General features: G+C 42.1%; 1 protein-coding gene across 4 annotated transcripts in view; it reads left to right on the top strand.

Moving 5' to 3' along the window:
• The window catches only part of LOC116692914 (eukaryotic translation initiation factor 4B1), a 38,987-nt gene that overhangs the window by 6,636 nt on the left and 23,492 nt on the right, over positions 1-8,859 (top strand). Inside the window, exon 1 of one of the 4 annotated variants that reach the window (XM_032521518.1) lies at positions 5,061-5,079. The exons of the other annotated variants lie outside the window; for them this stretch is intronic. The gene's annotated coding sequence lies outside the window, so the exon portion shown is untranslated. Of the gene's footprint in view, positions 1-5,060; positions 5,080-8,859 lie in introns of those variants that run through there. 4 annotated transcript variants of the gene reach the window in all.

Raw genomic sequence — 8,859 nt, forward strand, 5'->3', positions numbered from 1 at the left:
ACACACACACACACACACACACACACACAGTAGCATCCACCTCACCCCCCTCGCCGAGTATGAATGAGTGAGACTGTATGGACAGTGAAAGCCGGAGGAAGAATGAAGGGTGGAGTTGGAAGGCTCCGGGGAGCGTGGCAAGGCAGATCCTATATTGATTAGTTTAGTAAGAGAATCCGCAGGCATTTAGTGGTGCTCCTTAATAAGAGTGGCTTGTGGAAAGAGAGATCACTTTAGCTGAACTCCACTCCAGAGGTTGCCTTTGACTTTAAGAAATGGTTCACAGCAACATCTAAATGTAAGCAAGAGGGGACTAATCCGTTTAGAATGTGGTATTTGGCAAGTTTCAAGATTTAGAAATATGTCTTTGCACAAGGATACGTCGGCTTGACAGTTATACCGCTCAGGTTTTCAAAAGCAAAATAAAGGTAATTTGTTGCAAGGCAAAAATTTTTAGGATACTATCACAGATGTGTGATCCTTCCATTTCGAAACCTAAGCCAGCCAAACTTTGCGTGTACGTATCACATATAGCACACAGCCGGATCACACAAAGTGAATCTTGCAGCGGGTCTGTGTGCTTGTCGCACTGTGGATGTTGTGGTTTTTTGCGTTGGCTTTTTTATACAGATTGTATCTGTCTGTCTTGGTATTAAGTCAAGAGCAATGGCTTCAGAGAAACTCTGAGCTATTTTAGGAGGCAGCAGATTGTGTTAAGCGAGGAAGTGAAGTGACACAACTGGGGTTGAGATTTCTCGGTGCCTGAAAACCTTGAGAATATCTTTATTTAGTACTTCGCTCCCCCGACACCTTGCAGAGTGCACCTAGCTACCATCAGATAATGGGTAGCTATGGAAGAACGCAGCACATCAAAGCCTGAAGATACACCATCACATTATTCACATTACGATACTTTTTTATTGTAGAATGACATATTAATCAAGGAGGACTGTTATCTCCATCCCTAGGTCATTTTAGTTATTGTCTAACTGGCGCATAAAAGGTATTTTTGTCACGATTTTGACATTAAACTACATAGATTATTAAATTTGAAAAGTGTTACCAACTAATAGAACTTTGAAGAATGTGGAACGTGTGATACTTGGTGTGTGTATATTATTGAGAGAAGGGCTGGGACTATTTTGGGCTGTTTTTGATCATTTAATTTTATTATTTATGTATTCACCTCCACATGAAAGAGAACTGAGGTCCCAAGTGGTCTCTTTCTTTTTCTCTCACACACTTGGCTTCACTCTTTCATGTGCATACACACACACACACACACACACACACACACTCACTCACACACACACACACACACACACAGACACAAATCCACATATATTTAGCCATTTGTTACCATTTTCGTAAATCCACGTCATCATTTTAAGCATTTTTTGTATTTCATTTGATGGGATCTGTACGCCTCCTCCCTCTCTCTGTCACAATTGAGCTGATGCAATAAATTCCACTGTAATCTGACCCGTTTGTGTGTGTATGTGCAGCTCATTGTGTTTGCATGTGCCTGCACTTGTTTAATGAAAGCACCTGCTGTGTTTGTCCCCTTCATTCACCCATTGGATCGATAGCTGGGTCTGTCAGCATGGTGGCTGTCATCGAATATCTGCTAACCCAATTAGCCAAACCATGTACTAACCCAATTAGCTGAACCCCTGCACTATATTAACCTCATTCACACTGCCACACACACATACATCTCACTGGCATCAAACATGCAAGGCCCGCAGGTCAGACACTAAGCAAAATCACTACGGATATGATTTGCTCCTTCTATACTGAGCAGCAAGGCCTGTAAAATATGAATGTAATGTGAATTGTTTCGCAATTGTTTACATGTTTCCTCAATGAAATCAAAACTTTGTAGAGAAAGTCACATTACTAATATAGCCACATGCTTAGCACAATTGACAAAGCATTACATGCAGATTATGACTTTATTGACAGACTTTAGTGATCTTTAGTGTTGTAACATAAGGCCAAGTACCTCATAGCATAGTAATAGTATTTCAAGTAGCGTTAACAACAATTAGTTGATCAACTGAAAATGAATCAGCAATCAAATAATTGTTTTATTAATTCTTCAAGCAAAAAATGCCAAACATTTGCGGGTTCTAGCGTCTCAGATGTGAGGATTCAATGTTTTTCTTTGTTGAACCCAGTAAATAGAATTTCCCTATTGAGGGATTAATAAAGTGCTTCTTTCTTCTTTCTTTCTAACTGGAATATCTTTGGGTTTCAGATTGTTAGTCGGGCAAAATAAGACATTTGAAGATGTCATCTTGGGCTATGGAAAAGTATAATGCACATTTTTCTGACATGTTTTATCAAGATAATTGTTGACTAAAATGAATCAATAATGAAATGAATGGGTGTTTGCATCCCTAAATCCAAGTGTAAACAGTAGCCTTACGTGCATGTACAATACGCACATGTACGTACGGTACGTGGATGTATAGTGACTACAATGTAAGAAAATTCATATGGACAGCTGGATGCTAATATTAGCTTGTAGATTACCTGATCAAAAGAAGCAGCATGATTTTGAATTTTATTCAGCTGGTTGTTTCCAACTGTGGCTTCACTGTGGCACTGAAAACACTAAGGAGTTTATCTTCCACTCACGCTTCCCTTTTGTAACAACAATGGCAAAACAATGCAACCTTTTCCTAACTATAACAAACTACCCAGAGCAATGAGATTGAATAGCATCACGTTGACAGTCAGTCCAACCACAATACATATGCCATTCATAACATTTACCACCACTTAAGCAGAAAAAGGACAATAAATAGTGATTTTCTAACTAATATGATTAAGTTATGGCTTTCAGCTCTAAACAGCACATATAATTTTCAGTTCAGCAGCAGGCTGGATTTCAGCTGGATCACATGAGTCATCTTTGACTTTTCTACATTGTCAGAGCGAGGTTGTGAGTAGTGTAATAGATGAGCAGGCGTAGTAACTCGGCAGTAGCTGGGCTAGAGTGGAGGTGTAAGGTAGGTGGCCTTGGACAAGAAGTGCAAAGAAAGGCTGCATGACTCACTTAGAAAGGATGCATACTCCATTGAGAAGCAACCCACAGAGTTCTCTCCTCTGTCTCCTCTCCATCTGTGCTGCTGTGTAGGATAATCAGAGACAGAGAGAGAAAGGAAAGTGATGGCAACATGCATGTAGGTTACCATTTGAGAATACACCTGGGGTAATGGTTTTTCCATAAGCTGCCATTGTTGAGGCCGACCCGGCTTTTAAGACTGAATCAAATCGATGGCTTCTCCGTCTGAGGCTGGGAGGAGCAGGGCAGCCTCTCTCTGTCTGCACAGCCACGATAACACTGCTCAATCGGCACTAACAACCTTTCAAATGGAAATGGAATATCAAGTGAAAATTAGACACAGTCATCCGGATGGTACTTAGCACTAGGCAGTGAATAGGAGATGGTAGCATGACGGTTGAGGGGTGTGTCGCGCCTTGGCTTTGTGGTGCCAGAGCTTTGCTTTTACAGAGCAAGCGGGGTGCATGTTGGGCTTTTTTTTAGGGTTTTCTAAAGAATGTACACACCCAAACACACACACACACACACACACACACAGGAACTGTGTTGCATATTGAGGCATATAAGATTGGATGCAAGCTTGCAAGTGCAGAGAGTGACTCACCCAAAACCATGGGGGCGTCTGCTACAGACAGTATGCTAACTTACAGTATACTCTCATCACAGTGCCAGTTCCTTCTTCCTGTGTCTCCCCCTCTCTCTCCACATTTCTTCCCGCCTCTCTCCCTGTCTCTCTCCATCCCTCATTAGCTTGCTTGCAAACACACACATGCAGACCCACACAATCTCTGGATAAGGGAGAGGAATCATACATAAATTGCTGACATAGAAAGCTAATGCTGTGATCAGATTGAGTACCGGCTCAGTCCCGTAAAAAAAAAACCTGGGGAATGGTTCAAAATAAATCACTCATAGATTCTGCCTGTCCTAAAGATTAAAGTTGGAAGGAAGTGCATGTGAATACGTGCGTGTGTGTGTGTTTGTGTGTGTGTGTATGATCTATAAAAATGAGACAGCTAAGTTTGTCTGTGTGTGTCTGTGTGTTGCAGTGTGTTGTTGAATTTACAGCATACAGTCTACAGTATGTTGTCTGTGTGAGAGTTACAGACTGTAAAGCTGATTAAAAGAGCCACTGGGCAGGTGTGCTGTGGTAAATGGTTGCATGAAAGTGTCGACATGTGTAACTGCTCCAATTGGCTCCCCGCAGTCGTCCTCGGGGAAATAAGGGCAGCAACACAAGCAGAGATAGGCTTCCACTGACAAAGAGTTTTGTGTCCGTCCTATATGTGCACATTTTCACTTGTTTAAAGTAAATGACTGATGTCAGAAGATGTGCAAAATGTGCAGATTTAGAAAAAATTTACAGATAATGTTCAATGGTTGTGTGTGAGTTTGTGTGCATGTGTCTGTGTATGTACATGTAACTAGGTTTAAATGTCTCCTGTCCTATAGTTTGTTTGTAAAGATTTATCTTATTGTGTGTAAAGTACAGTGCATGTACATAGAAAGTGTGCACATATGTGGGCATGTCTTTAGGCTATGTGTTTGCAAGAGACTTCCCAGGACTCCATATGGTGTCAGGGGTGATAAATATGCTCTAGGGGCACCACTCAGCAGCTGTTTGTGGACTCACGGCAGCACACAGTGAACCGGCCTTTACACTTTGCTCTAGAGGTCCGTGGCTAAGTGGGAATCTAGCCACAAACCCAACACAAACCGTACAAGTCACCCACTGTGCCGTGGGTTCAAATCCACCCAGCTCACCACCTCATTCGCATATCATACCTATTCTCTCTCCTCTCCTTTATGTCTTGTCTGTCTGTAGTTATTGTTGAAACAGTGACACAAAAAACAATGTGTGAAATTACATGCGTGAGAAATATAATAACAGACTCAACACTGTTTGCTTAAGTTTCAGACAACAGGAGCAAGACTGCACACGGTGCTTAAACACCCTCTGGTGCAGAAAGGTTGAACCCAACGGTAGCTTAGTTTCAGTTTTGCTGGTAATTCTAAAAGTATTTTTCTTTGCAACCATTTATTGAGCTAGAGAGGATTGTAAGGTGCACAGTTGGCTTAGAGAGAAGATAAGGGAACTAATTCCTTCTCTCTTCTCCTTCTGCTCTTTGATCCCCACCTCCCGCTTCATATCTCTTTGATTGCCATGTTTATGACAGCTCCTTTTCCCTTTTCTCCTCTTTCCTCTCTTACTGTGTGGTGTGGCATGTCAGCAGTTCATCTTCTGTTGGAGGTCTCTTGCACACATGGGCACACACTTAAATGCACGCATAGACATGCACGCATGGAAAGCACACACTGAGCAAGACGCACCCGCCTCCTTCCTTTATAGAGGTAAAGTGAGTGCACCAGCATCCGCGATGAATAATTGAGTTATCTGACTCCGCGCAGAAATAGCAATCTCGCCACACAAGTGTGAAAACATCACTTGCCACCCGAGACCTGGGAACTGGCGCTGCCGTGTGGGTCTACGTGTGTGTGTGTGTGTGTGTGTGTGTGTTTGCAATTATGCTTTTCTGACTTTTGTGTTTCTATTTTATAAGGCAAAGTGTAACACTGAAGTCAACAGATGTTGCACTGAGTTTGTGGATCGAAGCCACAAATTAAACACTTAACAAAGACATGATGCAAAAATACCCTTGGAAACTGAAAAATCCAAAATATTTGTGAATTAGAAATAAGGGGACATAAACTTAGTCACTGTGTCTCATCTTTTTTTCATTGAGTTATGATTGTGATCTCTGATGACTGACATGATTTTCGGGAGCATGTGACTCACAAAAAAAAGAAAAGAAAGAAATACACAGCCCAAAGCATAGAAATGTGTCTGATATAACCTATATTAAGTTTGGTTAGATGTACAATCAAATGCAGTCCAAAACAATATGCCTGTAATATGGTCTTCCTTTGTGAAGCTTATGATGTACTTTTTGACAGTGAGGTGTTGATTAAATGCTGTGATCATTTTCAGGCCATATACTGGAGGATGCTGTATTGCATTGATAAAAGGTGTTTCCAAAATTTTGTCCATCTCCATTTACAGATTGTGCAAGTGTACAAGGAAACAGATCAGTGTTTATGTAATTTCACAGAATATTAAGATGTAAACAAAAGCAGTTCTTCTTTTATTGCAAATTGACAATTATTCAGCAAATGCGTAGCGGATCTTTAATATTAAATAGTTTAAAATAAATTGTCGATGCTGGGGGTGAGACCTATTTTTACTTCCCCTTTTGATGGTGATGCCAGAACCTTGGGAGAGTATCATAGCTACTTAAATCCTCATAACTAGTGTTATTGGCGGAGCTTTGGCATTCTGTCTTTCTCTGTAAAGACTGACCTGATGTATATCAGCTACGAGGCCTGGCATATACTCTCCATGTGAGCGACTCCCAGGAGCCCTCTGAAGCAATTTGAATGGTGACACGACAAAGCTGAGGGAGCAGAATCACAGCGAGCTGACAAATAGGGCCAAATCTGACAGGCGAATCCTCACAGCAGCTCCACAGTTTGACAGATCCTTCAGCAGAGGAGCGCGAGCCAACGCCCTTCACAGCAGCACCGTTCATTAATGCTATTTCATAACACTACAGTAGAAATGATCACGTAGCAGCGAGGCTGTGTGAAACAATGAAGCCACATCTGCTATGACAAAGATAGATATTATTGTACGGTATTAGTGTAAAGGTTAAATGGTGAGGTTAGTGGGTTTCAACAGCCATAGGTCCAATATGTAGTGCAGTAAGGTGGGCTTGGTGGTAGACGCAACCAGCTGTTAGGTCTGAAAGATCAGAGCTCTGTTATGGGGAGACGGCGGCAGATTAAACGGCAATCCTACTGATCCGGCCCACACGCATGCACGCACACGCATGCACGCACGCACACACACACACACACATCATAGTGAAGAGGTGCTGCTGTGAGTGTCCACTAAAGAGATCTGGTCTGTACGTATGACAGCCTGCTGCCATAATAAGAACAAACCTGGAAAGAGGGCAAGGATGAGACGAGGGCGGAATGTGTGGGGTTAAATCTGGGGCAGGCTGTCCCAGGATGGACAGCATCAACAGCTGTCAGCGGGGAAGTCATTGACTGGGAGGGATGCTGGGACGATCCTGACATTATGAAGACAGTTGAGGTAGTAAAAGATGATGACAGCGGGAGCTATGAACCAAAATGGAAGTTCCCGGCAGTCAATCAGTGCAGTTATGAAAGTGTATGCATAACGTTTGACAGCCTGCTTGCACTGACATTTATACTGCAGCTGCAGCATGTGATTTAGCAACAGTGCGCAGGTCGGTGTCAGGCTAAATGAAGTGAGCTTCAGGCCCGAGGTCTCTATGTCTTCAGCAGGGTTAGGAGTCTTTAGCGTAGAAATCGTCATTAATCTGCTCTGCACAGACAAGTCAGGCAGAGCTGAGAATATCAAAACATATACGAAAGAAATCTCCCTGGATCATTTGAAATCCTGTTTGGCTGTTTCACTACATTGCAGCTAAGAGATTGAGCCATTCCTGCTCCCGCTTCTCCTGCGTCTGTTTCGCTCATTCTTTTGTTCTGGTGTTTTCCTCTCCTTCTCCTCTCTCCTTTTCTGTCTCTCTTTTACTGACATTCTCGAAGTGACTTCTTTCTCTCTAGTTCGCCTGTCTCTCTCTCGCTTCTCCTCTTTTTGGTGCTAGTTGGGGGATTGGGAGGGTTCCTCCAAATTGGCACACAGATGAATAATGCATCTAAAGCAAAAGCAGAGAGCTGGGGTTGGATATATATGTCTGTCAGACTCGTTCTCTGTATTACAGTTATGTAGGCAGATACTTCAGAGGAGAAAAAAAGATGTTCGTCGCTCTTTACCCAGCTTCTCATTTAATTTTCCTTCTGTCATTAACTCTTTTATTGTCATTTAATGTATGCATGCATGGCCACAGAGCACTGTGGCTATCATGCAACTTGCATACTGATCCATGCTGTGAAAGATTCTTGGATTTTCTAAGTTTTTTCAACAAGGCCGCTAGCTGCTATGACACACATGCATATTGCATGTGTGAGATTTTGATTTCATTTGATTCTCTGTCACTAAATGAATTAGTTTGTGTGTCTGTGTGTTGTTCTTGCTATTCCCAGAATGCAGTGTTAAAACGCATTCTGCACTCGTGAGCATAAGCTCAGAGTAGCACCATCATTAAAGTAATGAGCAGGAAGTTAGCACTGTAGTCAACCATAAACAGAGAGAGAGAGAAAGAGAGAGAGAGACAGACAGAGTGAGAGAGAGAGAGAGAGAGAGATCCCCAATCCCATAAGAATGAATCTTAAATCCTGAATGTTGCTTCTGACTTATTCTGGTTAATTAAGTTGAGTCAAGTGAGAGGAAAATGGGGTCTTGCCTTGCCTGAGTCTGTAGGATCAGCACTATACTGTATTTGCAGCTTATGAAGTCTCTCACTGGAACTGTCCTCTGTGCACTCAGAAAGCCCAATTAGAACAAACTGTATCTAGTCTATTCCTCCTATTGTTATTAGCTTGAGCTGCACAGCCTCTTTACACATGGAAACTCTCACACAAACTTTCCTTAGATTTTAAATATACATTCACACCAATAGTAAATGATTCCATTCAGCATCGTGTTTCAGGGTATGTACGCTAACAGAGTTTACTCAGCCTATCGCACTTTATCATTTATCCCCCATTTATAGTACAAGTTTTTTGCTTTGCACATCCTGCGCTCAGCAGTTAAAACACACACACACACACACATACACACACGCACACACACA

This window comes from Etheostoma spectabile, chromosome 7 (assembly GCF_008692095.1).
Source record: "Etheostoma spectabile isolate EspeVRDwgs_2016 chromosome 7, UIUC_Espe_1.0, whole genome shotgun sequence".
In the NCBI taxonomy this organism is placed as follows: domain Eukaryota; kingdom Metazoa; phylum Chordata; class Actinopteri; order Perciformes; family Percidae; genus Etheostoma; species Etheostoma spectabile.